Here is a 20264-nt window from a genome sequence, read left to right as displayed (position 1 = left end):
GCTCTGCGTTGCAGTTACTGTCTGCAGTCTACCCAAAGTTGAGTTCAGCGTCAATGAGGCTGGCTCAGGTTCCACGCTGGGGCCTCTCTCACATTCTAATGCCATTCCATTTCTGGTGCTTTGCAGCAGTTTTAAGATCTTATTAGTTTCTCGTTGCTGAAATGGGTGAAATGTATTTGTTTCCCTGGACTTCCATATCTTGCATTTGCTTGTGATAAAGTGTCACTTACAGACATTTAATGTCACTCCTAATTACACTGAAATTATGAAAATGTCACACATAACCACTCTGAAACCTTGGCAGCTATACATAACATATATTTCCTTTGCTAAAATAAAAAAAAATGAAATCGACCAATACTTGAAACTTGCCATTACTGCTGTAAACTGCATTGATTTACATTGAGCAAGAAAGAGCACATACAATTAATAATGCCAGTTGTTCCTTTTTAAAATCAGCCAATTCGCCGTGTAAAATTTCTGAAAAACAACAAAAATATACGTCTGCATCACTGGGAGCTCTAATATGTGTTATAGAAAATAGAAATTGAAATGATCAAGAAATATTTAAACCTTACGATTTAAAACAGGAAGTCGGCAGAATGCGGAGACTTTGAATTGTTTAGTATTGGGATAGATTATTTCTCGGACGACACATGTGAGAGTATCAGGTCTTCCCACAGGACCTCATTGGTGCAAATTGGGCAGCAAACGCCGCCCGTGTTTACATGGAGTGTGTGCTCACATCCTCCGTGCGCTCTTCCTGGACATCCCTATGACGTCACCCTCGGCCCCCTCCGTTCCGCGTGCGCGCGCGCCCTCTCTCTCCACACCCCCCTCCCGGCGCGCGCGCCCGGCCTCGGTCCTGGCGTTCATTTCATTCCTTCTCCTTCATTCCGGGCATTCTTCGCATCGCTCGCGCCGTTCAGCACGTTGCAAATAATACAGGAGAGCGGGGCCGGGCCAAAGGGAAGCGCCCCATGCGGACCCCCGACGGCGCCCACCCGCACCCTCCCCCCAAAAAGCGCACCCCCCGCCTATAGCGCCCCAAGAGCTGGGGAGGGGGCTGAAACTTTCCATCTGGCTGAAATACCAGGATTTACAGAGGTGCCGGGTAAGTTTTTTGTGTTGCTTTCTGAGGCTATGGGGAGGTACAGTATGGAGAGGGGGGCCTGGTGCAGTTAAATAAATATACTTGTGTCCGATCGTCCACCCGGCGCTGGACAGGGGGCACTGGGGTGGGGGCAGCGTAAGTTATTTCATGGAGTTCTGCTGCTCCTGCAACAGGCTGCTGCTGCTGCTCTGCCTGACTTCCTTCCCTGAGTCACTGCTCGCTGCCGCCTGAAAAAAAAAATCTGACATTTTTCACATTTTTCCTGGAGAAGGAAGAACTTGGGAACTGCCTGAGCTGAGGCGGCTTACAAATAAAAGACCCTCCCCATATTTTTTTTGGGTTATCTGACTTTCTCACGTATCTTCGGGGTTCGGCTGCTTTTTTTGTTTGTATTTCTCTTTGTTGGGGGAAATCAGAAAGATGTTTGGTGGTTGTTTTTGCCCGAGACAGATGAAAGCTGGAATGCCGTCTTCTCCCCTTCTCTGCTGCAGGGCCTCGGACACGGTGCACGGTGGAGCGGACGCTTTCAGGGGGACAGCTGAAGCTGGCAGCGGCGGGGAGCCCGGGGGAGGCAGGCATCCGGCGCTGGGAGGTTCACCCCCTCGGTAGGCAGCCAGCAGGCCACGGCCGTTCCCCCTTCTCTCTCTCTCCTTCTTCATTGATGTTTTTTTTTCATTTTCCTCTGCTCCCAATTAACAGGGCCGTGGGCTGACGCACCCGTTGTCTTGTTATGTGTTTTCACGTCGTCTGATGCATGAAAAAAGCATCTTGTTTACGTTTGGGGCACCCGCGAGTTAGTCTGGAAGAAAAGTGTATTTTCCATGTGGCCATCTGTTAAAAGAAAGTAAACAAAGGGAAATATAAAAGTGGAGGAAAATAGAGGGAGCACTGTCTTTAAATAGGACGAGTTGGCATGTGTGCCATCTGCTGGTTTTGACTAATATAATTATTGATGACTTTGTAAGCAATGCAGCGGCTGACGTTTAACAGTGCAAAGGTGGAACACGCGCTACCTCGACAAATGAAAACAAAAAAAACACTTAAAACAAGAATGATGGTACAACTTGTTCGGTGAATGTAGCGCCGAACTGTGTCTAGAACACTGAGTGACTCGCGTTTGTTTTTTTATGTACCGGAACTGTTGAATTTCAGACATTCAATTGCCAAACATTGCCATCTTTAAAAACACCCTAGAGATTTTGCGGCAGAAAGGTGATGACTTTTGCGTGTGTGACAACATTGCCACGAGGACCACCTTGGCTGAGATTAAACAAATAAAAGCACTTAAAAATATACCTTAATACATTTGGATATATGAGCGTGTCCATTTTTAAACCGAGCGAGTTGAGTATACAGTGTCACCTGCCGATGTTGGACTTGTATAATGGTCGAAGAGTTTTTAAAATACTTTAATTTCAAACAGGCGAGATCCTGCTAACCTCATAATGTATATTCATAAAAAAACAAATATAAGCATTAATGCTTCGGTTGTGGACTCTGAATAAATGAACAAATCAGGGTGCTTTATCATTTTTATATTTATGAAAATATTCAATTTTGGGGGTTCTCTTCTGGTGGGCTACTCTGTGCGGCTTTGTGCTGTTTACATAGTATTACAGTCACGTTGTTAGAGATTTTTAGCAGCAAGCTTATGCCGCTATTTGCACAGTCCATCCCCTAGACCAGCACTTATAAAATTCAGAAAATGTTTTGAAAAGAAAAGGTGCGCTGTGGAAACGGGGGCATTGTAGCGCGTGCAGCTGTTGCTGCCTTAATTGGACATGGGCAGTTTGTGTATTGATTGGGTGTGAAGTGGCACAAGACAACCCCACAGCCTAGATAAACCAGCCACGGGGGCCTGGGGCCCGTGAATCACACACTTCTCGTCGGGCCTGGAGCGCGTGCTTCCTGCTGGCACTCGGAGAGTTGGCAGCTACAGGTGGTTGCACGGCTCAGCACACAGCACAGATCTGTGATGCCGCCACCCTATGGGGGCAGCGGCGACAGTGCAGGTCACCTCAAACGATGGACGTGGGCAGTGGACATTTTGTCCATGTGTTTCTGCATTTAGCTAGGGCCACCATCGAGCTGCAGACATACAATGTGCACGCTACACTTTCAGCAGCCTGTTCCACGATGCTGTGTATGTATCAATTATTAAAATCTCCAGGTTTTACAGTAATTTTGTCGACATTATTACCAGATTAATATCACGGAGGGATGGTCTCTTTTGAAGCAGACAGGTTACACTTTTTACACTGACTGGCATATCCGGCTTTTGTTCCATGGGTTGGGACGTTGTTCTGTCTCATTCAATAAACGCAAACTTGTAAACCTCCTAATAATAGTACGTCACCACAGGCTTCTGTGGAAGTTGGAGTATTTAAGCGGATTCTTTTAGGTGTAAACTCTGCTGTTGGACTTTACTCCATGTCCGTGTCTTGAAATGTTAATAAAAGCAGTATTGGCAAAGACATTGGGTCGAGCCTTAGCAAAAATATACATTTGGTACATAATTGTGAACTTTTTTTGTTGCTGAGATGTACATTAGGTGATAGAAGTTTTAAAATAATAATACGTAAAAATCTCGCCATTTCAAGGCGAACTGTATATTTTTGCAAGCAAAAAAAAGTAAACATGGACTAATCACAGAAAGTAAATTAAAATAAACATGAAATAAAAACATGAATGAAAGCAATGATTGGTCCACCAATTTTAGCACTAAACGCAACTACATTTTAGGCAGATCACTACAAGTAAAATACTGCAGATGTGTACATGTGCACAAGCAGAATGCGTCACTCAACAGTGACAAGAGCCAATGGCTGAAGTAGGCAGAATCATTTGCCCATGAGGTATGCTTTGGTGGGCTGAGGCAAAACGTAAATGACACCTGGACAGTCCCGTGGATGAAGAGGGACAACTGAAATCTGTGTGTTTATTTGTGTGTCAGGAGAGAAGAGCGTAAACTTCTATTTCTAGGCCAGACCTAGAAAACTCGCAGGGATTCTAACCTGTGACCTGCAGCCAGCATGCAGTCATTAACCCACTGAGCGATCCTTCTTATCTGTGAAGGGGATACCTTCAAGTTTGAATAGTTCAGTTTTTTTCTGCTGTATCTTGACTCTGCATTACAATATGTCTATTTACTATTTATTTACACTGTTGTTGATTGTGACCAGACTGACTCGGGCACAGGGGGGCTTTCGCTGTGTATGTTTGCAATACTTGAATTTTGCATTGAGTTAATGTACCAAGATGTCTTTTAAAAAGTGTTGAATCTTATTTCTGGATATTCCGTATCTGATTCGCATAACCTCACAATGGTGTAAATAAACACATTCTTGCGCCTGGTTTGACATTACTGAAAACCTCCTGTACCTTGTAGGAGCTGTAGTGAAGGGTGTATTGCACATCCCCCATCATTTAGTGGGATCTTAACATATACATGAAATAGGGTGTTTTCATGACATATTTGCCTTTTCAGAGAAGGGTGAGAGTAGGGGTGGGTTAGAGGGATCCATTTTAGGCCCATGGTACCAGCATGGAACTGGAAACGGAAGTGAACGTTGACGGCGTCGCTGTGAACTAGGCCCTTTGTGCATTCCTAACCGGGAGGTGTTTGCACAGGGCTTGCTGTGCGAGGAGGGTGGCTGTAATCCGAAGCTGGAGTCTGTTTTCAAGGGAGGCGACAAGCAGGTTTTGCATAACGTTACTGTCAACGGCTTTTTGGTGTTTGCTTTTCTTTGACTGAAGGAAAAATACCACCTAATAATGTCATTTATTAAAAAAAGACTCAACCGTTCTCTACGAGCGCATCAGCCAAAGTCCCTCGAATTTGCAAAACTGTGTGGACATTTTCCTTTTTGCAATTTTGTGGGCAAACAGTGCAATAATATTTTGGAGATGTAATGTGGAAGGCCGGCTATTAAATGCTCTGTAATTTCATAGCAGTGACAGATTGTGCTCTAAACACATGCAAGTAACAAAAAAGTAGCTCCCACTTGCAAAACATAACCAATGCTAGCTGAATCACCAACCAAACCATGCCTGTGCAAGCTATTCTGGCCGAATATTGTCAGTATCGTTACCCTATCATATTATATTACAATTGTTTATTCTTTTGTGTATATGTATTGGCAGTGCTTTGGGCCAGTTTACACATTTACCGTAGATGTTTTGTGGACTTGTCTTCTTTGAGTGTGTCTATTTCTAAGAACTTACTAAATCACTGTTTCTGAGACAGCATGGATTTATGCTTCCTCAGGCAACCATGCACAGCAAAGTCTGTGCTTAGAGCAATTTGCATCACTATGATGAAACCCAGAGCTGGATGAGAAGCAAGTTTTTCACGTTTGTGTTTTCTGAGTCTTTAGTGGTAAATTGAGTTCGTGTGCTTCATGAACGACTCAATAACCCGATATTATGATGGAGCACACAAATGCCTTTTTTGTAAGATGTGCGATCTGAATATAGAGCTGCCATCCCCGAAAAGGTGGTTGATCTTGACTTTGGCATTTCTCCAAATAACAGTTCACAGGTTAGGTTATTCCTGGGAGCCGGTGTCTGCTCCATACCAGTGATTGACCTCACCAACCACCAGGCCTTCAGAGGGAACATGTTATTAAAAAACTCAAAGAAGCATGCAGTCGGTTTGTCTTGGTTAAGAGCTTGATTAACGCAGATAGGTAGTAAGTGAATGCAGGGACCAGTTAGTAAGAGTTAATATTTCTAAATTAAAAACAAGCAGGCAGTAGTCCTGCCTCACATTTGTACATTACTATATTATGAAAAATGCCCATTTTTTTTAGAAAGTGCCATTTGCAGAACTGGCTTTAGGCAAGACTTTTCAATTTTACTGAAATTACAATACATACTTACATATATGGGCTTTCAGTCACCCTTCTTTATCAATTGCATTTTTTTCTTCATTCACTTTTTTCTTCTACTTACTACAGCATTCTGCATGGGGCAGTGGCTAGGCCCACATCAGTCTTTGGCTAACTTAACTGTGAGTAACAGCATTCAGCTCTTTCACATCGAACACATCCACACACAAAGTAGTTCGTTTCAGTCAGGGACTGCCATTACAATGCACATTTTTGGAGACAAATATATATTTGCTTTTAGTCAATTCAAATTAGTCTTTATTCGATAATTTTTCAATCATAAAAAGACATTTTACAATTAAAATTTGTTTTTGTTGCCACCCACACCCCACGAGAAACAATATCCACAATGAGTCAAATACAAAACAAATCCTAACTCATCCTATTTACATATTTACATACTTTTAAATATATAGTGTTAAAACAGTTATAAAAACATTATAAAAGCTAATTTCATCAATACAATATATATCAGTTACTTATGCAGTATTCAAAACATGTCACTTGCTAAATACAATCTGCGAATTTAAGTGGCAGGGTTTAATGACTATCCTTGGGTTACTCCAGGCTCGTTTTGCGTGCCCGGATTATCCACATCCAGTGGAGAAATTTCGACATGGCTATGACGACAGGCTGGGAGGTATCAGTTCTTAGAATCCTAACAGCCTCGTTTGCTGATTTTAAGCCCAACTGGGCACAAATCGGTTTTAGCCATGATCGCCTAGGAGCATTATATTCGGGGCAAGCAAACAACACATGTCCAATGTTTTCCTTGTGATCAGGACAAAAGGGACACCGTGGAGATTGGTTCTTATGCCATTTTTCGGTTAGGGCATTTAGCGGTAGTGTCCCCACCCTCAATTGGTGATATCTCCTCCTATCACCTGGGATGGTAATCCAATCCCAGTAAGGTTCAAGGACCGGTGCATGCTTGAGTTCTAAGAATTCTCTGGTAAAGGATCGATCAATACATTTTCCAAAGCTCTTAGTCTCAATCATGCTCCAATACAAATCTCAAAATATTTTTTGGGGTGGAAAAACATTATTTACAGGGTCATCCCATAATTGAGATAATCCCATAGCCCTATAGATATTTTTTACCTCTCTCATCCATGCTATTTTGTGTCTAGTGTCCTGGGTTCTAACCTCAAGGAAGCCTTGGGCATACTGGAAGAGTTCTGGGGTTACCCATAACCTCCTCCAGTAGGCAACTGATCTGTACTTGGCCATATCATCAAAACTATGAAATCCCAGATCATAATTTAGGGGTAGCAAAGGGGTTGACATTGGTAGGCCAGTAATGATGCGAAGAAATTTATTTTGTGCTACCATCAACTTTGTAAGGTTACTAGGCCCCCAGAGTTCTGCCCCGTATAGAACCGCCGCTCCTACCTTTGCGTTATAAATTTTTAAAACCGGACTTATAGGTTTGGAGTGTGAGGAAAATAGTTCCTTAGTAAGGGCTCCTGTCAGTTGAGCATGCCTTGAGGCTAGCTCATTGATATGTTGTTTCCAATCTAAGTTATATGACAGGGTAATGCCAAGGTACTTAAAAACCTGGGTTTGTTCAAGTTGAACTCCATCCATAACAGCCTTACCTCTGATTTGTTTCCGGTTGTGCAAGACCATAAATTTGGTTTTACTAGTATTAATAACAAGACACAAAGTAGTTCGTTTCAGTCAGGGACTGCCATTACAATGCACATTTTTGGAGACAAATATATATTTGCTTTTAGTCAATATTTTCCTTTTTTATACTGGGTAGGGCCCGGCTGCTCCATCAATACTAATATTTTACAAAAATCTTGACAAACCAAAACAAGCCCTGACAAAGCCAAAGGCTTGCACCCAGCACCAGACACATTGCTTTTCCTAATGTATGTTCTCTTTCTTTGTTCTATTTGTTCACAAATTTTATAGCTCAATTTAACACTTTGTTGTACCAGTGTAATATCAGTGTTTTAGAACATTAGAATGTTGGAAGCTCGTTTGTAGACCAGTAGCGGCCTGTGGTGGGAGTGCTGCTGGGCGGTGATACGGGGCAGGGGAGGGGGAAGGTGGGCGGTAGTAAACTCCGGAATACGGCCGCACAGAGGTAAGTAAACAAACAAATAAAACGAATTTCGTTGTGCGCGCTGCCCTCCCACCACGGGCCACTACTGTTGTAGACAATGAAGTGTCCCAGGGTTAACCAGTAGCAATCGGTCATGGGAGGGCCGCCGGACGGTGACGTGGGGAGGGGCAGGGTGGGGGGTAGTAAACTATGGATTACGCCCGATTACAGGTAAGCAAACATAAAAATAAATAAAACAAATTTCGTTGCGTGCACTCCATTGCCAATTGCGATGCAGTGCGTGCAACAAAATGAGTTTTATTTATTTTTATGTTTACTTACCTGTAATCGTCCCTAATCCATAGTTTACTACACCCCATCTGCCCCTCCCCACGTCACCGCCCGGCAGCACTCCCACGACCGACCGCTACTGGGGTTAACATGTATCAGGATTGTGTGTCATAGTGCAACAACAGGCACATCTTACAGAGATTGCCCATTTAGCATGATTGAGTTATATGGAACCTGCCATGCCTACTAGACAGCACTTAACCACAGAAAACATCAGGTTACATTCATGTCTCATCAGCACACTCGCCACAACCTAATCTACAAATGTTAATTCACATTGGCCATTAGTCTGGTGAAGGTGATGAAGCGTATGCTGTTTGGACTGCTGCCTTATTTGAATGGTGTGGTTTAAACTGCACAGATAGTGCTGCACCTGCCATCCATAGCGTGTATGTATTAAGGTACTCTAAGTGGCCTTTAAGATATTTCCTTCATCTGAGTGCTTCAGTGAAAATTATTAAGTGAGTGGTTAGGTTCTTTTAGCTCTACTGTGACAAACTGAGTTCTGAAGAAGGGCAACCTATCGTTGTATGGGGGATCATTTTCAGTTTTTCAGTTCTTGCATAACAGCACGACTGCCTGCAAGATACATTGATAACAGACTGTAAAATATACATAGAATGTGCGCTGGCTCCAACCACAGTAGTGTTAGTCTGTCACCTCATACTACTGAATATTTGTTGCATCGTTGCACGCTCCATGACAGAATGCACAAGGGACAATTTTACGCTTTTCTGACATTAACGGATTTTTCCTTGCATACATTTCCCCATTATTGGCAAAACCAGTAGGGCAGGCTTTAACATGGCCAGCTCCAGGGCATTGTGATCAGTGCCTCCGCACCGGGCGCTGACTTTAGGGGTGGGGGGGCGTGTTTTCAAGTACAATATGGTTTTTAAAAGCACCTGCTGCCCTGCTCCTTGCCTCCAGCAATTTTCAGGCAGCCATAAAAATGTCAAGATAACTCTGGTGATTAATTGACCTTCTGCAGAGAGATGGAGTTTTGGTGAGTGGAAGTTTTGACTCATCATAAAGTAGCAGGAGGTTAAAATGCCTGCTGCAAAGAACATGTACCATGGAGGTCACAAAGTGCATACAATGTAAATAGGTCAGTGTGTTACTGCTTCTGTCCAAGAGACCCTTCTGTTATCTGTAGTTTATAAGTTCGAATCCTAATATAGAACAGGGAGCTATTAACTATCATCGAAGAGCTGCATGCAAACTGCAAGATATGGATTGGAGCGTTATGATTTTTTCCCCAGTCTCATTCTCTTAATATCTCTAGACCAAGCATTCTTAAACCAAACTGTCTATCAGTATGGATGAGTTGTGACTCCTACACTTTGTAGTCCTCTGTCTGATGTTACATTTCCTATACACTGATTTACACACTTATGACTCATTGTTTCTGTGTAATGTGTATGTGAGGTTAAGTGCTCTGACACCTTACACTGGTATAATTGGTGCTATAAAACAAAAAAAATGCTTCTGAGAGAGATTGGTTATGGAGACGTGGGGCACTGTTGAAGGGTGGTGGTGAGGGAATCTGTGGAGTAGGTCATTGGGGGGCGCCAACAAATACTGTCGTACCGGGCGCCACCAGAGCTAATGCATTTCTAATACCTATGTTTACATGCGTTTGCACATTAAAGACAGACATACTCGTTTGCCAATGCTATTTAAACTTTCTCTTCCTGGTGGGAGAGGTGTGGCGCCGCGGCCAGGGCGACTGACGCTGGAATCTGGGGATCAGGGTTCGATCCCCGGCTCCGGCAGCAGGTTAGCCCAGCACCATGTGACTCTGGGCAATAGCTCGCTTAATCTTCCCGACGGCCCCCAGCGCCTAGAGACCCTTACGGGTGATTGTGCGCTTTACAAATGTGGATTATTATTATTATTATTATTATTCCTCATTCTTCAATAGGAAACTTATTAGAATCTTCAATGAGGCACCATCATATGTAAGTCTGTGTTTTATTAAACTGCAGCAATGCTCGTTATTGGCTTTACACCAGGGCCTCCATGGAGGCTTTAGCATCTCATCTGTACAAGGACTGGTGTGGTCTCTGACGCTGATGTACTGTCCCAGCGTGGTACTCATTTTTGTTGGCCCAGAATCACCACCTGTGACACAAAAGTTTCTAGCCTGTCTCAGCGAGTAAATATCCCTTTTAGCAAAACTTCACGTATTCTCCAGCCGCATTTTGGAAATATTTTGCCATGGTTGGCAATTATACAACGTCACTGCAGTGTTTACATGGTTACATAGTATTATTATGGGCTTTGTTAGATTTTGCTTTATTGGAACCAATGGGGCAGCGAGTGCTTGCACGGTGCTCTATAATTAAAGCAACAATACAACTTTCAATGTAATTGATTACTTTCTGTTGCAACAGTATAAACAATCATTTAAAACAGCGGCAAAACGTGTAAGTGTATCAACAATGTTCAAACACTGTTCCTGTCTAATAAGCCACAGGGAAAACAAGGACTAAAATACTTCTAATTATATGCGTGGAAGGGGCAGCCTTGAAAAGGAACAGCCACTCTCTACGTATGTTGAGAAAATACATGTTCAAAGGCTGCAGGTAATGTTGGTAAATGTTAATTACATGAGAACATAATGAACCTGTACATTCTGCTTGAAGCTGCTCCCCATGATGCATCAGTGAGGCTGCCCCTTATGTGAGCAGCTTTCTAACCTGTGATTTAGCCCAGCGTTGTTTGCTGGAAAGAGTTCGTATGCAATCTGAAATGCACACCTGAAAGAAGTGCTGCTACTTAGGAGTGAGGACCAAGAAGAATCCGAGCCTGCATCCCAGACGCCGGGCCTCACATTTCTTGAACAGTTGGGGATGCAAAGGATGCGCACCATATAGTTTGCCAAAAATCAGTAGCTGTGGGTGATAAAATAGTAACTTTATACCTCAGTTTAGCTTTACACAACATACTTCCAGAGAGTGCATAAGCTAATTTACTTCTACAGATGTGGATTTATATGCACTAGTGTGCTTGAAGAGGGAAGGGCGACATCTGCACGTAGAGGAACTCACTCAGCAAGCACAGGCGGACGCAACATGAACTCACCACGAGAAACCCAGCTTCTCTACAGCTAACCCCACGGTTGTAGTTTAAAAAACAACCAAAAAACAACGCCTTGTTCCAGTACAAGTTCATGTCGGTTGTTGATGTTGCATGTTATTTTTCTGGACTATATGTCCAACCCGTCTACAGAATACCTATATTTCCAGCTTCATGCTTCAAAAGAGAAAAAAAAGAACTGGCGAATGGTTGCGCTTAAGCCGCAGAGCCGGCTGCTGAAAGGCGCAGAAATCCCCAGTGTCTCAAAATGACTTTATTTGAGCTGGCATTTATGAGGAGAATGCACTTCCATGGTGGGGGAATAAAAGAAGCCAGGTGTTTTGAATAGTCACTCCCCCTTGCCCGAATGTTATTAGAAAAGCTCATTGTCTAGGCCCGGCTGTGGCAGTATGCCTGCCTCTGTGAACGCTCCAAGCCCAGACAGTCGGCCTCTAAAGTTGACATCTGGTTTACTCTTTGTTCACCTGTAGAAGAAAGAAAATGCAAATAGGAGAGCGCGCCACAGCCCCAGAGCGCCGAGAGAAGGGCCGTTGACAGTTTGTCAAATAGTGCCGCGCGCTGGAGTCCTCGGCCCCTGCCATTGTTAGGCCAGCAACAGGCTGCACAAGATGGGCGCCATATGGCCCTTATATGCTTCAGATAAGCTATCTGTTAATTTAGCTTATCGGTGCAAGATTGTTATGTTTCGTGTCTGGATCACTAAGCATTACAGAGCAGGGTATTTTGGGTGCCAAAGTCTAATGAAAGATTACAGTCGCAGCACAGCTGCGGAAATCCCATCTCCTCCATGATGGCATTGAGCGCAGGGTAATTATACATGAAAATAACTTAGGTAGATTTGCAGTGAGATTGTTATTAAAATGGTAAATGTTAGCCGCTAATTAAACTGTTCAGAAAAAAAGCTGACTGTCACATCCCTTTGTTGTTTAATTAAGGGCGAATCGAATATTCCGACAGTTTATGTGAAGCAAAAGGATATTTTTTTACCAGATCCGTTCTAATGCTTTTTAAAAACCTAATGCTTGAAATTTAGGGCCAGATGGACTACAATAGTGATCAGAAAAAGCACCTGCCTATACATTTACCGATTATTTTCATCCACTGTTTTATTTTGTGAACCAACCACTGTATTAATAAGTTGAATTACAAATTAACGAATCACAGGCGGCCTCCCTAATCCCTAACCAATATTCATTAGGCAGATTTTATTTGCAACCCCTTGTGATTAGTTAAAATCACTGGAATGGTGACCTGCAGGGGACAGCAGCAGACGACTATCTCTGTGATCGTATTCCAAAACGGAAAACCTTTTTTTTCTGTGAAAGCAGTCTACGTTCCACAAAGGAACTGGTGCTGCTTTTAAAAAAAATTAAAAAAAATGTCCTGGGGGTCATTTAGTGGTTTGTGGCCAGAATTACAGGTGCAAACCAATGATACCTTTCTGACTCGCTATGTAGAAGGGACACTCCTAACTTGCCTCTTCTGAACAGAAATTCATTACTGATTTAAAACCCATTTGTGATTCTGAAAAATGTTTCAGAATTGTAAAATGAGATTAGTACATATTTAAAATGTTCTTGCAGTCCCAAACTCGGTGTTTTATAGTTAGAGGGTTTGTGATGAAAAAAAAACCTTTGTACATCTGGCCCTTAGCCCTTAGTCAGAGTGGAAGTGCAGTGATATTAATTTGGTCAGTGAATTTAACCCCTTTCATGCGTTGGACGGCCCCCGGCCGACCGGCGTCACAGTTGGAGTGTGCGGAGATCGGCCAGGGGCCGTCCGAACCCCGCTCACTCAATAAATCACCAGCACCGCGGTGGAATTCGCGCCGCTGTCAAGGTGTTAATACATTCTAACCCATAATTCCTGGAGATACCTCTTGGACTTTTACCGTTCTGGTGGCCTAGAGGTTTTCTTCCTTTCATATTATTCTTTCTGACCATTCGATCACTCACATGATAATCACTATTTCCTAGCCCAGCTTGCCACCCTTTTAACCCTAGATTGTGTGTACCAAACGTGTACACTTGCTATCTCATCCAACACGACCCATGTCTAATCCTTCATTGTTGTACACAGCACTATAGACTCAGCCTTCCGTGCATTCTTCTCCCTCAACATCTTCAACCCCTGTTCTTCTTATTTTAAACCGCGCATCACCCCCAAGCCATACTTATGTGTTACCAGCCCCACAAATGGAGGACGATACTCTGTTACCCCACTTACAACATAAAAAGATCCCATGCCATCATTGCCTTTGCCGCAACTCCTTTGGCAGTCCTACTACTTTTCTGCATTTAAGTCTTCTCTTTAGTCCTCTCATTCTAGCTCTTCCGATGTCTATAATGACTCCTATCTCCTCATGATAAAACATTACGTGGCAGATTTATCAAGACTTTGCACTGGTGCAAAGCCATACAAACCAGCTCAAAGTTGTGGTAAAGTATTTATTTTGTGCGGGAAAGTATCCTAAAAAAAAGGCAGATTATTATTTGTGCTTCACTGTGGTACTGTGTATCAAGGGGTGTCCAATTGGTGGTACATGGGCATTCCCATGCCGTCAACCATGATTATTGATGCAAAGCCCTATCTACTAAAATTGTCAGAGCTTTGTGCCAAAAATTAACTTCTTCTTGAAGTAATTGTTAAGTTAGAGAAGTAATTTAGTTTCTGTGAACTTTTTTCACATTGTATGTGTGCTGCACTACACATCATATATGTTGTTACACTACAGTGTAAAACAAAATGTATGAAACATGTGCAGTTATGGGTACATGCATGCTTTAGTTTCCCTCTCAACATACTGACCCATGTTCAGTCAACTTTCCTCAGACTGAAGAAATCAAACACACTTCTCCCAGTGGCATAATGCAAAAGGATGGGGTCCCCCTGCAGAATATGGTGAGGGACCCTGGTTGTGTTCTAGATCGTACAGACATTCATAGGTCTTGGGCTCAATGGGGGCCCCCTGAATGGTTGGGCCCATCCTATTTTGCAGGGGCCTGCTCTGGGTAGTACTTCGGCTTTCCCACCTGTTTAACTATTTATTATTCCATGCCATTGCACTCATTCTACAAAGCGATGCTTAGAGGGCGAGGCAGCCCCTCCAAAACCAGAAACCTCCACGCACCTCGGAGGCTGTGGGGACCTCCGTTACGCCTTTTACTTCTTACCTTCTAGTGTTGGTTACAACTTACCATTTCTTGCACAGGCTTCTCAATGCACTTTTGCCTTTGAGGTTTTTCCCCACAGCTTCAATTTCTGATGCTTATTCCTAGGGTCTGGCTTTTTCCATAAGTCGAGATTGTAAGTACTGCTTTTCTCAGGTTTCAGAAGCAATCGCTCATAGTTTAGTGCAGTGTTTGGAGATGAACTAAACCATGTGCATGTATTTCCAAGATGAATCTTCACAATTAGAGAGCACCACATATATTTTCAATTTCCCTCCTCTAGGGCATTCCTTTGTTATGTGGTAGCTAAAGACATACAAGCTATTGGTTCACGTGTTCCCAGGACCAGTGTCTTGTTTTTGTCAGACACTCCCCACAAACTGTGAAATGATTCTTATGGCTGATATGTGAAAATATTTTTATAGCTGATAGGGGACCCTTTCCGGTGATTTCGTAGTAAGATTCACCAAGATGTGGCTGCCTGGTTTAGTATCAAAGCCCCTGACCGTGAGTCGCCAATTCTGCCTAGTACTGGGTGTTTTCCTGAGCTGTTATGGTGCGAGGGCATATACTGAAGTGGTACTCAGCTAACATTGGATATAGGCCTAAAGTAGTTGGCAATATTTCAATTAATGCATTGGTCACTGTACTGAACAATACTCTTTCTTTTGGATATTGTAGTCTTGCGGCTACCCAAATCACCTCAATCTAACTTAGAGGTACAAAGCACTACAACAGACGTGTCTTTCCATAGGCACGATTTCACAGCAACATGCGGCACCATGATCCTAAGATGTTTTAGTAAAAGTGCAGATCCCCTCTTGCTACATAAACAGTAAAAATGTGAGTTAATGAATCAGGTAATTGATCAGTTGATCCTAAATACTAATACAAGTGGTGGTGTTTTCTCCCTGGTGTCACCCCAGACATTTCTAGACACCTCACACCCAAACTCCACTGTGCATCATTTGAAAGTTTTTTTCTGGCACATTGTATGAGGATTGATTGAGCTAGCAAATGGGGTCAGATTTATGTCACTCATAAATGTGGACGATGTACCAGGAGGCTCCTAATATAATAACACTTTAGATGGTTCCACATAGCAGAATGCAGTTAGGAATATTAAGGGACATGGATATTTTGGCTTTGCTCTTCTTGCATCAGTGCTGAAATGTGCTAAACTGCCGATTTCTGCAGTTCCTTTTGCTTCTTGCTCTTCAGAGATGCCCACAAATCTTCCTGTGTCCAACTCACCTCTGTCATCAAACCTGCCACCTTGTTTGGGTTATAATATGGATTTTGTTTCCTAAGCACGGTTTTCTCTCCTTGGCTTAATGTTAGATCCTCCAACAGCAGTTCCATCAACCCCAACGTGAATGCCTTTTCACACTGCAGAGCCCCAGTCGCCTGAAGAGGATCTTGTGCTAGCAATGTTTAACAATTTGAAGAACTTCTGCACTGTAAACACATTCTCCAAGGAGTTGGTCAGACTTTGACTCATTTCCTACTTTGTCACTCTACACTCTGCATCCAGTGGAACTTTAGCCTATCACATCTTATGCCTCTTCGTTGGGCTAACCTCAATAATCTTTAACCAGTGGATCCAAACATTGGCACTGATAAAAGTATTGAAAAAGAGGAAAAACAATCAATGCAGAATCATTTTTCCAAAGAACACTTTCCACAGTTTGATTGAAAACCATATGTCTTGGTTGAGTCTAAAATCATCAGAGTCATCTTCTAATAGAAATTGTTTTTGGTTCCAGTCCTCCCCATCAGAGAGAATCTGAAATTCCCCAGACTAAAGAGTATTACTTTAATGAGGTAGAAACGACCTGCTGGGAGCCACTGTGTGCTTCCTTTAAGTAGGAATTCAGTGCCTGATAAGGCAGGTTGCCAACGTATGCACTCTCCAGTGCAGTCATCTATGTGGCCCAACTCAAATATTGGCTTTCTAACGTAGAACTCAAGGTGGTATAAGTTTGTAACCCCACTTTCTGTCTACACATTAAGATACTTTCCTTTGATCTAATTCAACACGTATGGTGTTTACCAACATTATGACAGCAGTCACTGCAGACCTTCATGTGCATATCTGCCCTTACTTTTATGATTCAGTTGAGTGCATTTTCTCAAGATGTCGGCCACTCTGTCCAGTATAGTACATTGTACATTTTGAATTTGAAACCTTTGGAAATAAACTCAAGTTCTTCCTCATAACTTCTCAATGTCAGACTTTCATTGTGAGATGAGTTGTTGGATACATTGGCAGGCAGGGCCTTCCATCTGCAGGACAGAATCCTCTTCATTAAGGAAATGCATCTTCAATATTCTTATCAGTGTGCCTTTTTCAGTCGGAACTTGGGGTGACGTCTTGCTGTATTTAATGGATACTATTTCCAATTCCAACTCAGGAGAAAATTACTCATTTTCTTCTGTTACCAGTTTAGAACCAAAATATTGAGGCACAATCCATGCTGATATCTATCTCTCAAACAATAATTGAAGACATACAAAGGGTCCTACTAGATTATCGACTTTGGCGAAGTACCTATACTTTTCGAGATCCAGATTTTTGCTCAACAAAAGGCTCCTTTTAGCATAAGATATGAGCATGCCTGGGTGCTCAGAAGGTGCTTGATCTGTCCTTCAGATAGGTGCAGTCACATCAATATCCTACAGCTGAAAGCAATCATCTTGGCACTAAAAGCTTTTCTTCCATAGCTACGCATTACACCTCTGACCTATGCAGACTATTTCACAGCAATGCTGTACTTCAAAGGAAGTGGTATACTTGCACATGCCAGTTTCTTGTACTTGTTCTTGGCACATGAATTTTGGACAGAAGCATGGATGTTTGCTCAAAACCTCGAAGTAGAACTGCAAAACATGAAACATATCCCTTACAAGCCGAAACAAGCCATACAACCATTTTCTCTCGCAGATCTTCAACTGTAGCAGCAATCTCTGAACCTTCAACTAGGACCATTGTCATTTTTTGGCTATAAGCCTTTTGAAGCAAAGCAAGGAAAAAATTCCTTAAAATATTCTAAGGAAATGAATTTGTAGAGGAATATGTAAGCAAAACATATTTTGTACATTTTGACTGTGTCAAATAATAAATTATGGGTTCAATGCTCGAGACAAGAACAATGCCTCTGATTGATATTTTTCTTTGAAATACAGTTCGACAAAACATGAACATTTCAGCGGTCCATGGTGTCAATAGAGCAAACGAAAGGTCAAAGTGACATCAGAAGTAAAATAGTTTTGTAACACAGTTATTTCTGATTGGGGAGATGGTTGAGTAGCATTACATTGCTGTGTGGGAAAGAGCTTATCCCTCATTTTATTTCCACTTGATGTTTAATAGGGGAACAAGTGATGACAGGATACACTTTTCAACTCTGCTTGAATCCAGGGCACCGGCAAGATTGGCAACATTTTGGTACCCGCAGATCTCATCAGATGGCACACTAGGTGGCAGAGAACAACACAGTGGGCTAGATGTTTGCTCCACCATCATGTTGTTTTTAGGTGTCTCATGAAAAGGAGAGTAGAGTTGATGGCTCATCAGTTTAGCGCATGGCTTGGCACACGAGGCTTCTAGTCTTTTTAAATGTGTTTCTGTTGGTGGCCACTGCAATTGGACTTTTACCACACCCTCTCCTACTGGTCTAAATACTGATTTAAATAACATCATCCAACCGTGCCAAGAACAAAAACCTTTAGATGTCCAACGGAGGATCTTCATTAAGAATAATAAGAAATTCAATATGAGAAAAGAGTAACCTCTGTCCAAAGGCAGGGATCGCTCAGAGGCAATGGGAAAGGCATCCCCTATTATCAGAAGTTGTTAAGGTTTCATGACCACAGAAGAGTGCATTCGAAGTGAGTGGTAAATTGCCTATTTTCAGTGTAGAAAACGGTCCCAGTCTGGCTGATGACTATGAGAATAGAACCATTGCACTATACATATCTGTGGTTCGGAGTCTTTTGCACAACCTTTGTGCTGATGGTTGTGCACATGCATGGTCTTGCATTCAACCTCCATTGCTCCTGTCTCTGGACTTCAGGCACTCCTAAAGCGGCTACACCAGCAGTCTCCAACCTTTTCTATAGTGAGAGCTACTTCTGATCAGGTTTTTGCAATCAATCATTCAAGCTCCTATAACCCTGGGCATACACCCACGTACCTGCTGAGTTGTAGCATTTTTCGTGCCTCCTACTCTGCTCCACCGTGGCTGATGTGCTGTTTGCATGGAGGGTAGCGAGCACGCACCACGCCCATACTTCCGGTTCGGCACTTCCGGCAGTGGGCAGGGGCGTAGGCAGCGGTCTAGAGGTTAGAGACCGGCTGAATACTTAGCCAGATGCTAGGACGGACGCGCAGCGGACGCACGCAGTGGACGCACGCAGCAGGCACCCAAAGATGCGCCAAAGGCAAGCCCGTCTGCGCTTGTCTGCACCCGTCCACGGCAGACCGGGACCAGGGGCCACGAATCCTGCCCGTGTCAAGCTAGAATCTCAGGTAACAATCAGATACACAGCGCAGGATGTGATAGAAATGAGCCCAGCCCAGCTCACAAAATCGAGATAAGATGCCTAATTGAGGAAGAGCAGCTGGACGCTCTATTCATAACCGAGACTTGGGTAAAAGAGTTGTCTACTCCTGACCTACTGATGGCTCTGCCAATAGCTTACAACATACGCAGACAGGAAAGAGTGGGAAAAATCGGAGGCGGCATAGCAATTATATACAAAGAAAGTTATAGCTACACCATCACATCAAAACCCCTCTTCAACTGCGACTCTTTGTTGTACAGCATTCGGCTAGCACCCACTCAAACCTTCTCTGGGACCCTCAGATAGTGAACACCAGGGCCCTGCAACACCTTCTTGGAAAATGTTCCTGACTTTATCACAGAGAGCAGCATCATAAAAAATATCACAACCATTTTAGGCGACTTTAACATCTACCTAGATAAAAAGGATGACCGTATCACCCTCAGATTCATCCAAGATATGGACGCCATGCAGCTGAGCCAAAAGGTGCAAGTAGCAACACATGAAAAAGGGCACATCATAGACGCAATATTAACTAACGACCCTAAACTAATAATAGCCACCCCCATGCCAGTGCCCTGGTCAAATCATTTTTACATTATAGGTAAGAATGTATAGCTGAGTCAATCACACTATTTGACAAAAACAAGGTTAGGTCTGAAAAAATTATTATAACGATGTCATCCCACTTAGTTAATCCCAATTATAACATACAACCAACAAATATAAAACCAATTATATTCAAAAACTTATATTGTGTGTCTTAGCAGATTTCATGATTAAAGATCTGTATCAAGAGTTAGTCTACATTTAGATTTTCAATATACATATATATATTTGTTGGTTGTATGTTATAATTGGGATTAACTAAGTGGAATGACATCTTTATAATAATTTTTTCAGACCTAACCTTGTTTTTGTCAAATAGTGTGATTGACTCAGCTATACATTCTTACCTATAATGTTCTTTTCCCTATGTATAGTCAGTCCAAAAGATATATAGGGGTCCCCTTCTTCCA

At 42.7% G+C, this 20264-nt stretch overlaps 1 protein-coding gene across 6 annotated transcripts in view; it reads left to right on the top strand.

Annotated features, from left to right (window-relative positions):
• Positions 1–880: 880 nt before the first annotated feature.
• The window catches only part of TEAD1 (TEA domain transcription factor 1), a 505124-nt gene continuing 485740 nt past the window's right edge, over positions 881–20264 (top strand). For 3 of the 6 annotated variants that reach the window (XM_078680919.1, XM_078680915.1, XM_078680918.1), the window contains exons 1-2: positions 905–1114; positions 1606–1719. The gene's annotated coding sequence lies outside the window, so the exon portion shown is untranslated. Of the gene's footprint in view, positions 1115–1605; positions 1720–20264 lie in introns of those variants that run through there. The other 3 variants (XM_078680921.1, XM_078680920.1, XM_078680914.1) reach the window with 3 other exon arrangements.

This window comes from Lissotriton helveticus, chromosome 3_1 (assembly GCF_964261635.1).
Source record: "Lissotriton helveticus chromosome 3_1, aLisHel1.1, whole genome shotgun sequence".
Lineage (NCBI taxonomy): Eukaryota > Metazoa > Chordata > Amphibia > Caudata > Salamandridae > Lissotriton > Lissotriton helveticus.
This window is presented reverse-complemented; position numbering and strand designations above follow the sequence as displayed.